General features: G+C 41.4%; 1 long non-coding RNA gene across 16 annotated transcripts in view; it reads left to right on the top strand.

The window, feature by feature from the left end:
* Nucleotides 1–20839, top strand: part of LOC102154499 — a 310721-nt gene that overhangs the window by 33374 nt on the left and 256508 nt on the right. Inside the window, exon 4 of one of the 16 annotated variants that reach the window (XR_005374240.1) lies at nt 14616–14753. The exons of the other annotated variants lie outside the window; for them this stretch is intronic. This is a non-coding gene — a long non-coding RNA (uncharacterized LOC102154499). Of the gene's footprint in view, nt 1–14615; nt 14754–20839 lie in introns of those variants that run through there. 16 annotated transcript variants of the gene reach the window in all.

The following is a 20839-nucleotide window of genomic DNA, read 5'->3' as shown; positions in this document are numbered from 1 at the left end:
TAGGGCTGCCATTACAAAGCACTACAAATTGGGTGCCTTAGAACACCAGAAATTTTTTGTCTCACAATTCTGGAGGCTAAAAGTCCAAAGTCAAATAATAAGTAGAGTTGTCTCTTAAGGCTATGAGAGAGAATCTGTTCCATGCTTCTCTTGGAGCTTCTGGTGGTTCTTCCTTGGCTAATAGATGGCATTCTTGCTCTACCTTTATATAGTTTTTCCTCTGTATGTGTCTGTCTCTAGGTCCAAATTTCCTCTTTTTACAAGGATATCAGTTCTATTGGATTACAGCCCACTCTAATGACCTCATCATAACTTGATCTTCATAAAGATTCTATTTCCAAATAAGGTCACCATCACAGGTACTGGAAACAGGACTTACACACAATTTCGGGGGGCATGATTCAAACTGTAGCATCATTCTAATTCATTAAAAGCAAAAGTTTAGCAATCAGAGTGTTCTAAAATGTCAGGGCTGTCAAGCCTCCACATAATACCTGTGATAGGATCCTCATTGCTCTTTGGCTGGTGATACAACTCTAGTGCACCATCCATAGAATCTGACTGCAAAAACAACCACTGCACTCATGGTACCAATTATCTTATATAGATTTTGCAGAAGCAGACCCTGAGATACAATTTCATGAGTAAGGAGTTCATTAAGGGTCAAGAGAAACATGTAGAAGAGAAGGGAATGCAGAACAGAGATAGGCATAACTTTAGACAACTGCCTACCCTTCTCCTGATCTCTTGGGGAGCTGTAAGCTATAGATCATGTCAGAATTCACCCCACTTTGGAGCAAGGGAGCCAGGCTTTCAGACTCTTGCAATAGTCAATCATTACTTATAAGCTGCTCTGGACAGATTTAAGCTACTGAGTCATGTCCAGCTTTGTGTGGGGTTGAATTGATTCATGGCCAGCCCTCTGGAGAAGGCCACAGGTGCAAGGCACTTGAAACAAAGCACAGAAACTAAAGGATGCGTGCATGCAGCTGATAAGGTGGGTTAGAGGGGCTGGTGGAGAGCATGGATGGGGTCCATTCCACAATGCAACACAATTCTTCCCTCTTGTGTATGAAACTTCCTGGGGCTTCAACACCTGAGTGTTTCAGAGAAAACAGGGTTACTGTGGAACACTGGGGATTCCAGGAGGATCGGGAATGCCTCATGATAGAACTCAGTATGTCCTGGAAGCAGCGCATTATGGTATGTGAGGGAGGTGCTTGGTGGAAGTCATTCTCAGATCAGTGGCAGCAGCAATGGCACATACAAGGCAGCTTGACCATGGGCGGGAATTGGCAAGAACCAGCATTCTCGAGTTAGCACAACGAGCAGCAGCTGTTGGTCCTGCCTGAGACCCTGCTTGTCAGACACCCCCACCCCCCAACAACTTCCAAAGACAATGCAAGAGAAGCTTCAGTGGAGATGCACTGAGGGCTTCCCTGTAACAGGTCAGTCGGGACAGCCAGAGGAATTCATGCTTATTATTTTTTAACATCTCACACTTTTTAATACTGGACAGGCATGGCAATCTTTTGACAAGGACATTTTTTCCCCCACAATAGTACAGAAAATTCACATAGCTCATTATAAAAATTTAGTGGATGGAAGCTAATTTGAAGAAATAGAGTAAGTTGAAAGTAATAATTCAAAGAAATCAGAATTGGGCAGAAAGAAGTAGAAATTGACTTGAGGACAGGTAGATTTCAAACCAGGGACTTAGGAGGGAAAACATTACGTTAACTCTCTCTTTGAGGTGGAAAGTGTGCAGGGAGGGCAAAAACAACTGTTTGAATGCTCTATGCCAAAGATTTAGGTATCCTCTTGAGATGAGGTCTGGGGAGTGCAGATTAAATATATTTGAGGGAACCGAGGTTCTGAGGGGTTAAATGATGTTTTGCAAAATTCACAGCTGATGACTTTGCAGCTTAAAAAAAAAAGACACTAAGAGAATTATAACTGAGAAATAGGTCTTTTTGCCAACTATTCTCTGGCAAATCCTACTTAGATTTATATAATCATAGCCCCCCACTGTGCTGCACACGAAGCCCACCCCTACTCTCCGGTGCTTCCCAGCAGACCTGAGTTACCTGAACATGGGCTGTCTCTGCGACACTTAGCCAACACCAGCGCTCAGCTGCCATCTGTTTAGTTGCTTAGGCAAATTCCCATCTGGTCAAAGCTTTCTCTCCTACTTGACCCCTTAGCTGCCGCTTACCGGTTGGAGCACTTTGTGCAGCACTTTGGATCTTGTTAGGAGCCTGGTGACCCCTGAAGTGAAGCTTTCTGGGGGAGCCGTTCAGGTGTGGGCCCGCAGGCATCCGCTGGAGCTCGGGACTGCTGCAGGCCGCTTACGCAGGGAAGCTTGGAAGTGCTTTTTGGACACGTGGGAGTTGAACATCCAGCCCAGATCGCGGAGCACGTTAGGCCAGGCTGGCTTCACCTTTCCCATCCCATCCCATCCCCTGTGGCCTTTGAGGCTTGTCTCCCTGGGTGCGGGCGCCCTCTGGTGGCCAGCGGCCCCGCGGACGCGGCGAAGGGGCCCCTGCGCGGCCTCGGCCTGCCCTGACCCCGCGCCCCAGCGCCCGCAGCCCACCCTACGCCGCAGCAGAAGCGAGGCTGCGCTTCCTGAACAGTCTCTATCCCGACGCTGGATTTCATTCTATTTAGACGAAGCAGCTTTGGAAAAGGACTTGGGAAGGTTTCCTGTCCTGCACACCGGCTTCCAAAGCTCACTTTGCATTTCCTGAGACCGTGGCCCTCCCTTGGTGCCCTGGAGGACCAGGGGCTCATCTTCTGCAAGAGTTAAGCTCATTTTAACTTTTTTTTTTTTTTTTTAAGATTTTATTTATTTATTCATGAGAGACACACAGAGAGAGAGAGGCAGAGACACAGGCAGTGGGAGAAGCAGGCTCCATGCAGGGAGCCCGACGTGGGACTCGATCCAGGGTCCCCAGTATCACGCCCTGGGCCAAAGGCAGCTCTAAACCACTGGGCCACCCGGGCTGCTCAGCTTATTTTAACTTTTATTATTATTATTATTATTATTTTTATTTTTATTTTTAACTTTTAATGTGAGCTCTTCCCTCTCAGACTGGAACCCTGTTTTGAAGGATCAGCATTGATTGAATCATATCCACTTCTGCAAGTTTTACTTGTTTCTAAACAAGAGAGGTTATTTTAGAACTCATTTAAGTCATATTATATTTCAAGATACTGGAATGTAGAGATACTTGGAATGTAGACCACCAGAATCCCAACCAACCACCCGGCATTATTATTATAATTTTAGTGTATTTCCTTTTCTTCTTCTTTTAGGGATATTTACACATCATACGTTTGGGCCACCTGGGTGGCTCAGTCAGTTAAGCATGTGCCTTTGGCTCACATCATGATCTTGGGGGCTCATGTAATGATCTTGGGGTTGGGAGTCCAGCCCTGCATCAGGCTCCCTGTTCAGCTGGAGTCTGCTTCTCTCTCTCCTTCTGCCTGCTGCTCTCCACCTCCCCTCACTCATGTTCCTGCTCTCTCTCTCTTAAATAACTAAATACAATATTTAAAAAATAAAAAATACATTTAGCCTATAATTATTTTTTCATGTCTCATAAAAGTTGTGATTATATTAAATCATATAATATATATCATGTTGGGGCACCCGGGTGGCTCAGTGGTTGAGCATCTGCCTTTGGCTCACATTGTGATCCTGGGGTCCTAGGGTCAAGTCCTGCATCTCCCTCTGCCTATGCGGAGCCTGCTTCTCCCTCTGCCTATGTCTCTGCCTCTCTCTTTCTGTGTCTCTCATGGATAAATAAATACAATCTTTATATATATAATCTTTATATATAGTTATAATTATATATTTTATCATTCATAGCGTTTTTGGTAATGTTGATCAATTACTATCTTGAGTGAATTATATTCAGAAAATATGCTAGAGCTATTCAAAGCTTAATAACAAAAATTCTGGACTAAAGTGTATCTGGGGGGAGTCTACATCCAAAACATGGGGCATACATGCACATACATATATTCCACCTTTCTCCTGGAGCAATGAGGTTATTAAAATATAACTTGTATTCCTGAGTTTACCATGATTTCTGTGTCCCTTTCACTAAGGATAAACTACAATGAGGAAGAAGAGAAGTTTATACCTGAAATATCAGACTGTGTTGGTTGGCAGAGAATATTCTTACAGACTAGCACCACCTCTGCCTCTCATTGTCTGTGATGAGTTATCCAAGAATTTAGAGTTTGTGTTGCTCCAGGTATTCAGGTCATTCTGGTAAGACATGTTTGCTCAATAAACTATATACAGAGACCCCCTGAAGAAAATATGCCTGTCTTTAGTTACATTTCATTATGGTTTTGCTTTCAGTTAGCCAGTCACGTATATAAGTGGTCCTAAGTGTATCAAGATCTATTCTGGCTGACAAGGCGGCCCCCAACAGTTTGGGAACCACCGGGCATTCAAAGTCTCTGAAATTGCTCCATGTCCTGCAGGCAGTACCTTTCCAGGGTGCGCTGGTCTCATGGAAGCTCCTCAGAGCACGAGGCAGGCTGCTCTGTATCTCTTCTCTCCTTAAGTCAGAGAAGGCAAACTCATATGCACATCCTCCCAGGAGAGTGCCTAAGTATTACAAAATGCTAACATTGACCACAAAGAAAGAGGTCATCTTTTTTTTTTTTTTAAGGGGAAATCAGTTTTTTTTTTTAATTTTATTTATTTATTCATGCGAGACACAGAGAGAGACACAGGCAGAGGGAGAAGCAGGCTCCATGCAAGGGGCCAGACGCACGACTCGATCCCGGGACTCCAGGATCGCACCCTGGGCTGAAGGCAGGCGCCAAACCGCTGAGCCACCCAGGGATCCCGAGAGAGGTCATCTTGAACAAAATGGACTGGGATTTCCAATCAGCAGCTGAAATTCCAGGAATTTCCCTATTACTTGACACTCTTGTTATCCACAGATATGGAGAGTCTGGACTTGGGAATGGGGAGCATGGGGGTTCCCCCCTCTCAAACTCCCTACTTCCAGGGAGGGGCTGCCTACCACTTCCCCCAGCCCTGCCCTCTGGCCTGGTCCTTCTGACCTCCTCCCCAGGAGGTAAAAGCTTGAGCTCACCTGCTGGGAAAGATTAGAAGTGAGGAAAAGCTGGGTAGATGGTTGAGGCCTGTTGCTTCTCATATCTAGTCCTAATTTGCATTAGCACTCAGTTTCACATCACTGTCTTTAGATAATTTTTAAGTAGAAAAGAGAAACTCCGCCCCTCTTCAGTTTTGAACCTGAGATTATTATAAATAATTTGGTTTATAATATAATTCAATTATTATAAATAATTGCTATTCATCAATCACATTAGGATTTTCTGAAAATTACTCACCTGTTGTCATGTATCTGGCAGGCATACACTAAGATATTGTTGTAAAATATACTTAGAGGTATTTCATGCCAGACACAATGATTGCAGTTCCTTTCAACTTCAGTCCACAGCATGGGACCTCTTCTGAAAGTGCATATTCAAAAGTGATTTTGTTCATTACCGCCTGAAGCATTAACTTCCTTTCTTCTCATTCCTGGAAAGAATTATATTTTTTTCCTCCCTCCAGAATTTTATAATTACTGTGGAGGGAAGAAAAACTAAATGATGCTACATTTGCTGAGTGCAAATCTTTCAAAACTTCACAGGTAAAGTTGCCACAAAACACTTTTTTTTTTTTTTTTTCCAGAATGGTTCTTACCACTGCTTTAATGAAAGAATTAGCTCAAGACTTGCTGTCTTGATGTGAAATTATGCTCTTCTTACAACACCTTTCTGTCTGTGATTAAAATTTATAATCTTTGTGTCCTCATTTAGCTTTATTACCTACTCTCTATAAGATATATTTAAGCTGATGTGAATTTTCTTTCCCTACCTCATTTCCCTCTTAAGATCTTTAAATTGTTTTCATTTACTGAAACAAGTTTAAAAGTCTAACACACAAGGAGAAATTAAGGAAATACAACAGAATCATCAAATCACAACCCAACGCCTATTTACTGCGTGATTACTAAGTGCTAACTAAGCACTTGTGCTAAGTGCTACCCATCCTTTCCTTCATTTCTCATAACACTGTCTGAGCTAGGGATGATGAGATGCTCATTTTGCTGGTGGGGAAACAGAGCTGGCAAGGTTGTGCATTTTCCTAATATCACAGAAGGTAGTGGCCTGTTAGAAGGCAGGTCTGTCTGGCTTCACATCCTGAGGGCTTAATCCTTAGGCTTTACTGTCTCATGTGTTCCGTGGCCAAGAGCGAGATAACCCACTTGGACTCAGTCGTGCCTTCTCCTTGGTACTGAATGGCTGCATGGACTCCTGTTTGTCTTCTAGATAAAACTTCATGTATCCTGAACCACTCTCAATAGCCTTGCTTTTCTGAATACTAAGAGCCCTCCAAGTCTATGTTCTCTCTAGATTATTTTATCCAATGTCATAACTTGTATTACCTTAGTGCTGATTGTTTCCAGATTAACACCTCCAGTTGTGACTGATGCTAACACTTCAGATTCAGATCTCTCACTGCTGAATTAGCGCCTCCACTGGGATATCTGGAAGACATCTAGAATTTATGTCCAAACAGGAGACTTGACTGCTTCCTGTCCCAGATCCGATGCTTCCCATCACTTCCATCGCTTAATAGAAATATTGTCTCTGATCACCCAGTTGCTCAGGCCCTAAATTTAGAAGGCAGCCTGGATTCCCTATTTCTCACTCACCCTACATCCAATCCATTGATGAAGCCTGTCAGCTTTATCCACACGAGCTGTCCTAAAGCCAGTTTGGGTCTCTTCCATACCTACTGTGCCACACTCTGCATCCATGATCTCTTTCCTAAAGCACTACAGGACCTTCCCACTGGTCTCCCTACTTCCATTATTGTTTCTTTACCACCCCAACTCTAGCCTATTTTTCTTTTTTTTTTTTTTTAAGATTTTTATTTATTCATTCATGAGAGACACACAGAGAGAGAGAGGGGCAGAGACACAGGCAGAGGGAGAAGCAGGCTCCATGCAGGGAGCCCGATGTAGGACTCGATCCCGGGACTCCAGGATCATGCCCTGGGCAGAAGGCAGGTGCTAAACTGCTGAGCCACCCAGGGATCCCCTAGCCTGTTTTTCAAACAGGAGCCACATTGAGTTTTTAAAAAACATTTATCAATCGCATCATTTTTTTGCTCAAATTTTTGCAATGGATGTTCCTCATATGTGCAACAAATCCAGAGTTGTCACTCCTGTCTACCAGCCCCAGGTGCTTTGGGTCCTGGTTGTCTTTAGGATTCACCCCCTATCACTTTTCCTTCATTCACTTTATCACTTGTGCACTACTTTTCTTGCTATTTATTGAATTCTTCTAGCTTTTGCTGCCTTAGGGCCTCTGATTGGCTCTTCCCTCTTCCTCCAGAGGCTGGTGTGGGTGTTTTGTCATTTCTGTCCTTTCGGAGCCATCTCTCTGACTCAGGTCCTCCCTGCCACGCACTCACTCACTGTGTCCCTCTGTCTTCAACCAGGCCTTACTCTCTCCGAGTCCTTATACAACTTAACCCTATACTGAACCTGGTTACTCTCTATTTTCCTCACTAGAATACAAACTCCATTCTATTCCATCGGTGTAGAGATTCTATTTGCTCACCCTCATATCCCCAAATGTTTTAAAATGTGCCTGACACACAGTACATTTTCAAGGTAAATATTAAATAAAAGATTGTTTAGATTTATTTTTCTCAAATAAGTTTTTATACATACAGTCTGAATTGTGGGATTATGCTGAGCACAATAGGCTTCTCTTTAAGATTTTCAGAATTTCTTAGAAACACAAGTTATGCTTTCTGCTAGAAAGGAATGGAAAAGTATGACAAGAGAGCATGGAAGACTGACGCTGACCATGGTCTTAATCTCTTTTTGTTGTTTTCTTATATAAATAACAGACATTTTATGTCTCATAGTTCTGGGGGCTACAAGTCTGAGATGTGAGTGTCTGCATGGATGGGTGAAGGCTTTCTCCTGAGTTATAGACTTCTTGCTGTGTCCTCACACGGTGAAATGGACCGGTGAGATCTCTGGGCCTCTCTATCTCTATTTTCCTTTTTCCTTCTTTTTTTAAATTATAGTTGATACATAGTGTTACATTATCTTCAGCTGTGCAACATCATGATCCAACAGCTATATCCCTTATGTTGTGCTGACCACATGTATAGCTACCATATGTCACCATACAGCATTCTTACAATAGCATTGACTATGTTATTTATGCTGTACCTTTCATCCCAGTTACTTACTGATTTTATAACTGGAAGCCTGTATCTCTCACTCCTCTTCACCCATTTTTCCCATCCCTCCATCCCCCTGGCAATCCTCAGTGTGTTTCATGTATTTATGCGTCTGTTTCTGCTTTTGTTTGCTTGTCTGTTACTGAGATCTCACCTATAAGTGAAATAAGATGGTATTTGTCTTTCTCTGTCTGACTTATTTCACTTGGCATAATGCCCTATACATGTTAACATGAATGGTAAGATCTCATTCTTTTTTATGGTTAAATAATATTCTATTGCCTACATATACCACATCTTCTTTATCCATTTATCTATCAATGGATACTTAGGTTGCTTCCATATCTTCTTGGCAATTGTAAATAATGCTACAATAAACACAGGGGTGCATATATCTTTTAGAATTAGTGTTTTTGTTTATATTGGGTAAGTATACCCAATATTGGGATTACAGGAGCATATAGTATTTCTATTTTAAAATATTTGAAAAATTTCTATTCTGTTTTCCACAACAGCCACACCAATTTACATTCCCACCCAGAGGGTTCCATTTTTCTCCACTTTCATACAAACACTTATTATTTCAGATCCTTTTGATATCTGCCATTTTAACAGGTGTGAGGTGAACTCTCTCACTGTGGTTTTGATTTGCATTATCCTGATGATCAGTGATGTTGAATTTCTTTTCATGTGTCTGTTCGCTATCCGTAGGTCTTCTTTGGAAAAATGTCTATTCAAGTCCCCTTTCTATTTTTAATTGGATTATTTGTGGTTTTTGTTTTGTTTTGGTATGGAGATGAACGAGTTCTTTATATATTTTGGATATTAACCCCTTATCAAATACATAATTTGCAAATATCTTTCCTCATTCACTAGATGCTCTCTTGTTTTGCTGATAGTTTCTTTCATTGTGCAAAACCTTTTGATTTTTTAGTGCCAATAATTTATTTTTGCTTTTGTTTCCCTTGCCTGAGGAGACATATTTATAAAAATATTGCTAAAGGCTGATGTCAAATAGATTACGGCCTATGGGGTTTTTTGTTTGTTTATTTTTAAGAAGTTTTAGGATTTCAAATCTCACATTTAGTTAGGTCTTTAATCCATTTTGAGTTTCTCTTTGTGTATGGTATAAGAAAGTAGTCCAGTTTCATTCTTTTGCAGATAGATGCCCATTTTTCCCAGCACCGTTTATTGAACAGTCTTTCTCCCATTTTATATTCTTGCCTCTATTGTTGTAGATTAATTAACCATATAAGTATAAGGTTATTTCTGGGCTCTCTTTTCTCCTCTCTTGATTTATGTATCTGTTTTCATGCCAGTACCATATTGTTTTGATTATTACAACTTTGAAGTAGTGTATCTTGAAAACTGTAATTGTGATACCCCCAGCTTTGTTTTTTCTCAAGCTTGCTTTGGCTCTTTGGGATCTTCTGTGGTTCCAAACAAATTTTAGGATTATTTGTCTTAGTCTTATGAAAAATACTACTAGAACTTTGATAGGGATTGCATTAAACCTGTAGATTGCTTTGGGCAGTATGGACATTTTAGCAATATTACTTCTTGCAATCTGTGCGTATGGAATATCTTTTCACTTGTGTCATTTTTAATTTCTTCTATCAACATTTTATAGTTTTTGAAGTATAGGTCTTTCACCTCCTTATTAAAAGTATATTCCTAGGTATTTTATTTTATTTTTTTTGGTGCACTTACAAATACAATGGTTTCCTTAATTTCTCTTTCTGCTACTTCATTTTTAATGTATAGAAATGTAACAGATTTCTGTATATTAATTTTAGATCCTGCAACCTTACTGAATTCATTTATTATTTCTAATAGTGTTTTGGTGGATGTCATTTGTCATTTCTTCCCTACCAATTTGGATGCCTTTTAAAATTGACCTTTAATCTTTGATATTTTAATTATTATGTGTCATAGTGTAGACTTTCTTGAGTTCATCTTGTTTGGAACTTTCTGTGATTTCTGAACCTGGACGTCTGTTTCCTTTCCCAGGTTAGGGATGCTTTCAGGTATTATCTTGGTGTTGTCCAAAAGATCTCTATTTTTTTTTCTTTTAAATGATTTAATTTTTGGAGCACCTGGGTGGCTCGGTGGTTAAGCATCTACCTTTGGCTCAGGTCGTGATCCTGGGATACTGGGATTAAGTCCCACCTCAGGCTCCCCAGAGGGAGCCTGCTTCTCCCTCTGTCTATGTCTCTGCCTCTCTCTCTGTGTCTCTCATGAATAAGTAATCTCTATACCCAACATGTGGCTCAAACTCATAGCCCCCAGATCAAGAGTTACATACTCTACCAATGGAGCTAGCCAGGCACCCCTATCTAAAAGATCTCAATCTATATTTTTTTAAACTCTTTTTTTTTCCCTGTTTAACTTGGATGCATTTCATTACCCTGTCTTCCAGATCACTGACCTGTTCTCCTACATCCTCAAATCTATCATTGGTTGCCTCTAGTGTATTTTTCATTTAAGTTTTTGTATTCTTCAACAATGATTGGTTCTTTTGTTCATTCTCTCTCTCTCTCTCTCTCTCTCTCTCTTTTTTTTTTGAAGTTCTTTCTAAGTTCATCCATGCTTCTCTCTAGTCCAGCAATTGGACTGTTTATCAAGTCAATCGGTTTTCTCCATTTCATTTAATTCTTTTTCTGAGGTTTTGTCCAGATCTCCATTATGTTTGGGACATATTCCTCTGTCTCTTATTTTGCTCAATTGTGTTTATTTCTTTAAATTAGGCAGAACATGGGCACCTGGGTGGCGCAGTTGGTTGAGTGACTGACTCTTGGTTTTGGCTTGGGTCATGATCTTGGGGTCATGGGATGGACCTCCACATCAGGCTCCATGCTCAGTACAGAGTCTGTTTGGGATTCTCTCCCTCTCCCTCCCACTCTGCCCCTCACACTGCTTGTGTGCTCACATGCATGCACATGTGCTCTCTCTCTCAAATAAATAAATAAATAAATAAATAAATAAATAAATAAATAAATATTTTTTAAAAATAGAAATAAGTAAATAGGCAGAACAACTACTTCTCCTAAACTGAAGAAATGGTCTTGTATTGGGGATCCCCTATGTAGACTGTGTCTGTCTGGTGATTTTGGCTGGTTGATTGGAATCATGGTTGGCATGGCCTGGTGATCCCAGGGCACTGTGTGCTGGGGTTGCCCTGGTGGGATGGCTGGAGCTGAAGTGGGCATTGGCTGGTGTGGTCTCGGGCTCTCTGCATGGAGGGTGCCTTGGGAGGACAGCTGAAGCTAAAGTAGGTACAAGCTAGTGGTCTTGGGGTGCCCCACATAGAAGACACTCTGACAAAACAGCCGAAACTAAAGTGGGTGCAAGTTGTAGTATCCTGGGATGCTCACTGCAGTCAACCTGGCAGGGTGGTTGGAACTGAGGTCAGAATGGCTTGGGAGGTCCTGGGGCACTCCCCAAGGAGGCGCCCTGTGGGGCAGCTAGAGCCAGAGCTACATTCAGGCTGGGGTGTCCTGGGGTTTTCACATGGGGCGTAACCTGACAGGAGTTAGAGCCATGGTGGACATGTGCCAGGGGGTCCTAGGCACTCACTTAAGGGATACCCTCATATAGCAGCTGGAGCCAGAGTGGTGTGGGCCTACAATGTTGCAGTGTGCTTTTCACCTGTGTTGCATTGGTGAGCTGGCTGGAATTGTAGGAAGCTCTGATCTAGTGTGTCCCAATGTGTGCAATGCCAGAGCTGCCTTGGTAGGATTGCTTGGGATGGTGTGAGCCAGGGGCTCAGGGTTTAGGGCGCACTGAGGGGATTGACTGGCCAGGGCACCAGACCCAACTCCTGATGGCACTATCATGGTGTAGGGGAATACAATTATGGCATTTGGCAACCCCTTTGGTCTGGACAGAGTTCTAGTAGCTCCCTCACCATTTGATGGGGTTCTAGGACTAGTTCCTTTACATTCTAGTTGCTCTTTTAAACCCTGTTTTTTTTTCTGTGCCTTAAGGCGGAGGAATCTGCTCTGAGTTCCTCAGTACTATCCCTCCCAATTGCAGTTCTCAGCATTGGGAGTGGGAGTTTCTTCTGTCTTTCTTGCCTTTATGTGATTTTTCTATCCTTTGTTATGCAGAAACTGTTCAGTTAGCCCGGAGTTCTTCCTCAGGATGAATTGCTCTATAAACAGGTGTAGATTTAGTACATATGTGGAGGAGGTGAGTTCAGGATCTTCCTATGTTGCCATCTTTTTTTTTTTTTAAAGACTCTATTTATCCATTCATGAGAGAGAGAGAGAGGCAGGAGAGAGAGAGAGAGAGAGAGAGAGAGAGGCAGGCAGAGACACAGGCAGAGGGAGAAGCAGGCTCCATGCAGGGAGCCCAATGTGGGACTCGATCCTGGGACTCCACGACCACACCCTGGGCCAAAGGCAGGTGCCAAACCACTGAGCCACCCAGGGATCCCCCTTTGTTGCCATCTTGACCTGGAAGCTCTTAGTCTTCATTTTGAATATCAGCGTAATGGCTCTGTGATTGGAGGCTTTACTACCCTTTGTTAAGTACTACTGATTACATTGCCCATATTTTTCTCCATATCCCTATACTCTGTTCCATAAAATAAATTTCTTTCATAGTTTAGTTGTTTGTTGAGGTTTATTTATACCTCAAGAAGCAGTTAAATTTTACCCTCATAAATACAGTTATAATATTTTCTTTCTTCTCTTCAAATATATAGCTAATTATATACAATTTTCCTGGGGGATTTATGATATTATTACAATTTCGCTATTGAATGAGCTGGACTTGATGAGGTATAAGCAAAAAGTAGTACTTATTTTATCCACTAACTTTCTAATTCTCTCTTTTATATTTTTTTCCATATCTGTATGTTAGAGATTCCAGAATTTTTCTGGTCATGTTAAAGCACTAAATGTCTCATTTTCATTAATTAAAAGTCTTGTATAAAGCTGTTTAAATATTTACTTGAAAGTACCGAGTAAAATAGCTAAAATAATTTTAAAGAACAAAATTTGAACATTTGCATTATCAATATCAAACTTTACCATAAAGCTAAAGTAAGTCAGACAATATGGTATTAGATAAGTGTGGACATATAAAATAGTGAAATAGAATAGTCCAGAAACAGATCTGATATTTGACAAAGGCGCTACTATGACTCAGTGTGATAGAATGATCTTTTCAATAAAAGATGCTGGATCAATTGGATATCTACAAGGGAAAAAATTATTTTGATGTCTCTTCATACCTACACAAAGATTAGCTTGCTCTGGATCTGACACTTCAGCAAGGAATATAAAACAAAATAGCTTCTGGAAGAAAATATAGATTACTTTTGTGATCTTGGGATAGATAAAGATTTTCTAAACAGTACACAAAATGAATAGTCATAATTGTTAAAATAGAATGCTTTAAAAGTAAGAATCTCATATTCACCACTAAGAGAATAAAAAGCCAACCCATGCCCTGGGGAAGATATTGTGATTTTTGTATCTATAATTTATGTATCTAAGGATTTATATCATCAGTATATAAATAACTATAAGTACAGAAAACAAACTGCAATAAAAATGGTCAAAATGGCCAAAAGATTAGCACAGAGAATATACACAAGTGTGTGCACACACACATTTACAAAGCAATGATCAATACGCATAAAAAGAGTTCGACATCATCACTTATTGGGGAAATACAATAACGTCCCACTACAAAATGGCTCAAATTTAGAAGACCATCAAATATAAAATTTTAAATGAGGAAGTAGAGCAACTGGAACTTTCCAACTCTGCCGATTGCAGTGTAAATTTTCACATCACTTGGAATTATTTGACAGCATCTACTAATGTTAAATGTGGTCTTCAGTGACTCAGTAACTCTCCTGGGTAGGCAGCTAAGAGAAACATTTGTACAAATATGTTCATAGCAGTTTTATTCATAATTGCCACAGCCTGGAAACAGCTTGTCCACCAACAATAAAATGGATAAACTTGATGGTGATACATTCACACAATGGAAGTTATTACAACAACTAAAAAGCACCATTAACACACACAACATTCTGGATGACGCTCACAGACATATTATCAACAGAAAGAAGGCTAGATACAAAAGATTTTATACTATGATTCCATTTGTACAAAGTCAAAAAGAGTTAACCATCTAAAAGTGAGAGAGAAAAAAAAAAAAAATAAAAGTGAGAGAGATCAGTTAATGGCTATTTACTCTGCAGATCTGAGTGGTGGTTATGTACAAGTAGAGATATATAAAAGTCATCCAGCTGTACACTTAGCATTTTCACTTTATGTGAATGATTTCTTCACAGGAAGAAGAAAAGCCAGTCCGGGCTAATGTAAAACTCCATTTCCAACTCCCTGCTTCACTACAGGCCTGACTGCCGAGAGGCAGAGGAGGTACTTGCACTTTCCATCTCTCTGTTTTCCTCTTGCTCCCAGTCACTAGCTGCACTCTGAGGTTAGGCATTGGAGTGAAAAAGGATTTGCAGAAAAGGCCAAGTCTCTCTGGCCTGGCACTTGTATGACAAATGTCCAAATTCTGGCCCTTTAATCTCTGGGATATGTGGAGGATGAAAAAAACCACATACACACAAAACCAGTTGCCTCTATCCTCTTAAATTCAGTGGACAGGGCTCTGCCCATTAAACTGGCAAGAGACAGATTAACTGGAGAAAAGGAAACCGTTTTTGCACACGGCCCCAATATACCCAGGAGAAACTCTGTGATGAATAACCACAAGGGATGGACAGAACCAACTTCGTAGGTGATGTGAAAACAAATATGATAAGGTTTATCTATGGAGGTGTAAGTGGTCTTTCTATCTCCTCAGAACTATAAAACTCCTTTGGAGACGAGATATAAAGTAGGTTTGTTCTATGTACTTTTGGGGGTAAATATGCCCTGAAGAGGAATTTATGGCAGCTTTATTTCTCAGAAATTGCTGGCTTTAGTTAGGTAATGGATGCTCTAAAGAAAGCATGTATTATTATTATTATTATTATTATTATTATTAATTATTTTGCATCTGTTGACTCTTAAATGTCTTCAGCTTAAAATAATCATTATTCCAAAGTGGTATATTTTGGGAAGGCATAATCTGGTCCTCTTGGAAGTTATTGCCTATTCTTCACCAGTATCCCCATCCTGAAGGCACCTGCCACCGCACTAGTTGTTTGCAGGAGCAGTGTGCCCCCTGATGGACCACCTGAGTCACCTCACCCCATCAGGTTCCTCCTTTGGCCCTGGGGGCTTTTAAGATGACCCTGGTTCTGCTTCCTCTTACAAACTCTTTTTTTCCCAGGTGAAATTCCCACTCCTTTTGTCTTTCTAAACTCTAGAATTGCATACTCTTTCTATTATGTCCTTCAGTTTTTGCTCTGCAACCCAAACCACTTCAGCCAGCTTCTCACAGGTGGTTTTTGGCAAGATGCGCTCTAGGTGCTATCCAGTCAGAGTTCAGTGTCTTGCCAAGCTCTTCCAGCTGGTCTTTAAGTGCTGCTTTCACTTGTCTTGAGATAGTTGTGATGGAACTCTGGGAGAAAGGGAAGGAGCACAATTTTCTAATAATTCTCTTTAAGGAAAATGTCGTCAATCTCCTTTCCCCAATTTCTGGCCTCCTCTTTACAAATACTCTTACTTGGAGGTGGATAATGGGCTACTGATTGCAGAGCATCTTGGGAACCACCTATCAGGACAACCTGTTAGATGGATTTTCATATTCACCTATCACCCATTGTCCTTCCAATTGAATCTCAGGAAAGAATGAGACCGTTGGGAAAAATGCACTTAAATAATATCATATTTTAAATATATATATTGATTTACTTGTTTGTAAGCATAATTACTTCCCTCCCCAACATTGGGAACAGAGACTGGAATGTATTTCTTTGTATCTGAAGTACCTAGCTCAAGTCTGACATGGCCTGATATCTAACCAGATTTGCTGGGGAAAAAAATGGGTGAGAGTTATACTTGTTGAGGAACAAATAGATTTATTGTAATTTAAGCATTACATGAGCCTCACAGATTTATTATAATTTAAACATTAAATGTGAATCACATACTGGTTTTTCGAGATTGTGCTCAGAAGATACATGTTAATTTCTCTCCCATTTCACTGACCAAGGCGAAGACAGATGGATGGCAAGGAAATGGAAAAGTCTAATCCTCTCCTAGAAAAGGGCAATGAATGTTTAGGAGCTATACTTCAGGCTAGCATGCAGTCATATTTCACAAATCAGAAGTAGCCGCTATTTGCAGTCACTCTATTTGCCATCAGTGCTTTTCCTTCTGTTTGTAAAATGGTGAGTGTATTTAATATTTGTGGATTGCCATATTTCAATCGCTGTTCTAAACACTTGAATATTTAAATTAATTGAATCCTCACATTAAGTCTATGAGGGTAGTGCTAATATCAGAATTTTAAAATAAGGAAATAGAAGCTCAGAGCAGCTAGGTAACTTGTCCAAAATCACACAGCTAGAGGCAGAGGGATTCAAGCTCAGTAAGTCTGGTTGTAGAGACCAAAATCTTAGTCATATCTATTTATCCATCTATCTGAAACATACTATAATTACTACACATAATTCTACATGGAATATATCTGAACAGACGTATAGATATAAACACATGGGATGTATTTCCTTTTTAATTTAGAGTATTATAAAAGGTCGCAAAAACTCTTCTAGATTTTATCTGGACCCCACACTGTCTGAGTATTGCAAACTTGTTGCATGTGCTTCTAATATTATTTGGCACATTTTTATAGTAAAAATATCTATTAAAAATGTAATATTGGCTTTGCGCTTTATATTTTAAATGATAATATAAATGACAAGAAATGGCACACACAAATAATATTTTTGCCACTTACCTTTCTTTCTTTCTTTCTTTCTTTCTTTCTTTCTTTCTTTCTTTCTTTCTTTCTTTCCTTTCTTTTCTTTCTATTTCTTTCTTTCTTGCAGCAAAGCAAGGTTTATTGAGCAATAGCAAAGTGATAGTGCAAAGCTCCCAAAGAGGGAGGGGACCCCAGGGGGTTGCCACCTGAGTTTCTAACTCTAGGAGTTTTATGGGCTTGTTAGCAGGATGTTTTAATCTGATTAACCTTCCTTGTGCCTGTCATCCAATCAGGATTTTGTCACCTATCTATCACATATGAAAGGATAGAGGGCTCCTTCCAGGGTGGTGTAAAATCCTTTTAAGGATGGCCTCCCTTAGGGTGGAGGCCCCTTCTCCCTGCCTGCCTGCCTTCCAGCTATCCTTCATCATTCCCCCTTCTGAAGAGGTAACCCTAAATGCTGTTAGGAAAAAAGGAAGCAAGGATCGTAGCTACTTCCTGCTGGTCAGGGGTGTTGGATAGGGCAGCAGTCAGGGTCCCTGTAGTCTGAATCTATCAAAGGTTCCCCTGTAGATGTCTGGTTTAAACTCCATGTAAGACTCCATGGGAACCTTGGAGTTTGGTGACCTTTATTCTGTAAAATATAAAACAGGTTGGGGCATTTAGGAAGCAAAGCCCAAAGCCTAATGCAAGACAGAGTATAGCCAAGGATCAGTTGAGAGATAGAGGATGTTTTAGTGAACTCCCCACATTCTGTGAGGAGAGGGCAGCAAAGGAATTCAATGAGGATTATGATTTTGAAGGGATAGAGGAAAAGTAACATTTATGAAGACTTATTTGTCTTATTGCTTCAAAAGCAATAAGGGTTCTGGGTTCACAGAGGGATTTTGGTTTCTTGTTGTTAGGCCCCTTTGGAGACCAGGGTTTGACTCTGGAATGGTGGATCCAGGCTTCAAATGCAGGCATTTTGACTGCTATTGAAGTGGCTGATTTTAGCCAGACCGGCTCTAACAAGCACTTGGTCCCCACGGTGAAATGGGACAGGTTGGTTATTTTGGTGCTGGGAGTTGGGAAAGCTCCCTGTAGGAGGGATGAAATGATATAACAAATCAAAGACTTCCTTGTCTATCAGCAGATCATTTACAAGGAAAGTTCTCCCGTGAGATCTCGAAGGGACTCAAGCCCTTTTCAATGGGGATGTTCCTAATTCAGAGTAAGGCAATAGGAGTAGAGACACCTAATTTTGACTTGTTTCTTGTGCTACTTCATTGTTCTGAGGATTGAAGTCTTCAGGCATAATGTAAGCGATAGTGCCCCACACCTTGAATGCTCCCTGTGTTATCACACTAAAGGGACGGGAGAGTCCAAACTGAGATATTTACTAGTGCCTTTATCACTTTTGAGGCTTTTTTGGTTCTACAGAGGAAGGCCTCAACCCAGCGCATGAAGGTATCTACCCAAACTGGGAGGTACCTGTACCCATGCATTTTAGGCATGTGTGAAGCCCATTTGCCAATCTTCCCCAGGGCAACTTTCTTTTGCCATATGCCTATGGGGATTTGTGGATGGGAGAACAGGTTATTCTTCTGGCAAACTTCACACGTTTTTCCATCCCAGAGTTGGTTTCTATCTGTCCCAGGGTTATTTTCAGAGCTTAGGGAATCAAGAGGATAGGCAGCCACCACATGCTACAAGCCACCAGATTCAGCTATTTGCTTAAATATCCCATGGGTGTTGAGCTGTTGAGCTGGCCCTGGGGTCTGGGTTAGGAGGCCCAAAGCTACTCCCTTTCTTTCTGTCACATACAAGTTGTAAGTTCTCAAGGTAGGAAGACTTAAAGCTGGGGCACTGAGTGAGGCCGGTTTGAGATTTTTAAAAGCTTTTTTCCTACTCTAGATCCCACATTAATCGATAAGTACCAGCTTATCTATGTCCATATGTCCTTGATCTACTGATAGAGAGGGTAGGTCATTCCTCCCTATCCTGGTATCCATGAGTGACAGTATCCTGGTATGCACTAAAAACCTTTCCAACAAGGGAAAGCTGTGGGATCCTTACACAGTTGTATGGGAACAGGCACTACGGTTAAGGCTTGACCCACTTAAGTCTGAGTTGCCCAAACCTGGGAATTAATATCAGCCTCTATAAAGGGGAGGCAAAGGCTAGTCTGCCCAGGAGCTATCAGTATGAGAGTTAGTATCTCTACCTAAGAAAGATTGTGGGGCTTTCAGGCATTAAGAAAGAGTGAGAGAATATTAGATCTCCCCAGGTGCATCCCAGAAGGTGAGAAAAAAATTTGGCTATGGGCTGCCCAGTGACACCCTTGACAACAGTACTGTGGTTGGATAGTTGGCCCAGGTTGGAGAGTAGAACAGAAGAGGTAGCTCCAGTATCAAGAAGGAAATCCAACTAGTTTTCCTTCTATTTCCAAAATTATCAGTTACCAGTTCTGGGGTGTCAGCTCACATTGGTCCTGGCATTATCTCCTAGCTGCAGTACCTTAACCTCTTGTGTCATTGCTTGACACAGGCCCCTGCTTGACACAGATTCCTGCTTGACATGAAAGACTGACTCCATTTTGCTCTCTACACCACCTAATCTTTTAGTAGAAATGTTCTGTCTGGTGTAGCCACATGCAGGGACAAGATGGGCACCCAGGGAGGGGAAATCCATCGGGGATAAGCTACGTTGAAACCAAAAAGTTGGGAGATCCCTTAGATCTTAGTTCTTTTTCCCTGCTTGGCCATTCCTTCACATAGGTGGTGTAGCCAGTCTGAGGGGTGTCCTAGAAATGCCCAGGATAGAAGGAGTCAGAAACAGGAGACTGTTCCTTGCCATAACAGAGAACTGTGAGTGAGATCGCTTGGAGGCCACCTGAACCACTCACAAGGGAATGTCTAGGAGACCATCCAGAGCTTTCTCATTAGTTCTCCCAGGGGAGGGATCAGCTGACAAAAGAGTAGTCGAGGGGTTTCTCTCTGGATGTCCAGAGGAGCAAATAAGTAATCAAGGCTGTTCAAAGAGTAGCCTTGGTCAGGTCCTTCAGTGGCTGCTCAGTTTTTGCCAGGTCCCTCACATCTGGTGATCTGCTCCAAAAGGAGTTCTGAGTTCTTACCAAACGGATATTTCCAACTTCTGTTGGGGGATCACTTGGAAAGGAGCCCAGAGAGCCTGCCACCCAAGACTTAAGAATGGCAGATGTGCTAATTGTTCTTACATGACTGATGGGTGCCCATTGTTTCAACAAACAAAATGGAGAGAGAGGGATCCCTGGGTGGCGCAGTGGTTTGGCGCCTGCCTTTGGCCCAGGGCGTGATCCTGGAGACCCGGGATCGAATCCCACATCAGGCTCCCAGTGCATGGAGCCTGCTTCTCCCTCTGCCTGTGTCTCTGCCTCTCTCTCTCTCTCTCTGTGACTATCATAAATAAATAAATAAATAAAAAAATGGAGAGAGAGAGAGGGAGAGAGACATGCTGCCCACTATTCACAGTTAGGTGTCCTTAATGATGGTGGAGATCCCAGACAAGCCCCCATAAATGTTACAGGATTTTTTTTTTATCTCCATCCCTGCCCTCAGTTCTTGGTCACACCACTTTGAAGAATGAGGAGGTAGACCAGATAGAGTGGTGAGCAGCAAAACAAGTTTTTTTGAGCGATAGCAAAGTAATAGTACAAAGCTCCCGAGGAGGGAGGGG

The sequence above is a fragment of the Canis lupus genome, chromosome 19 (genome assembly GCF_011100685.1).
Source record: "Canis lupus familiaris isolate Mischka breed German Shepherd chromosome 19, alternate assembly UU_Cfam_GSD_1.0, whole genome shotgun sequence".
NCBI lineage: Eukaryota > Metazoa > Chordata > Mammalia > Carnivora > Canidae > Canis > Canis lupus.
This window is presented reverse-complemented; position numbering and strand designations above follow the sequence as displayed.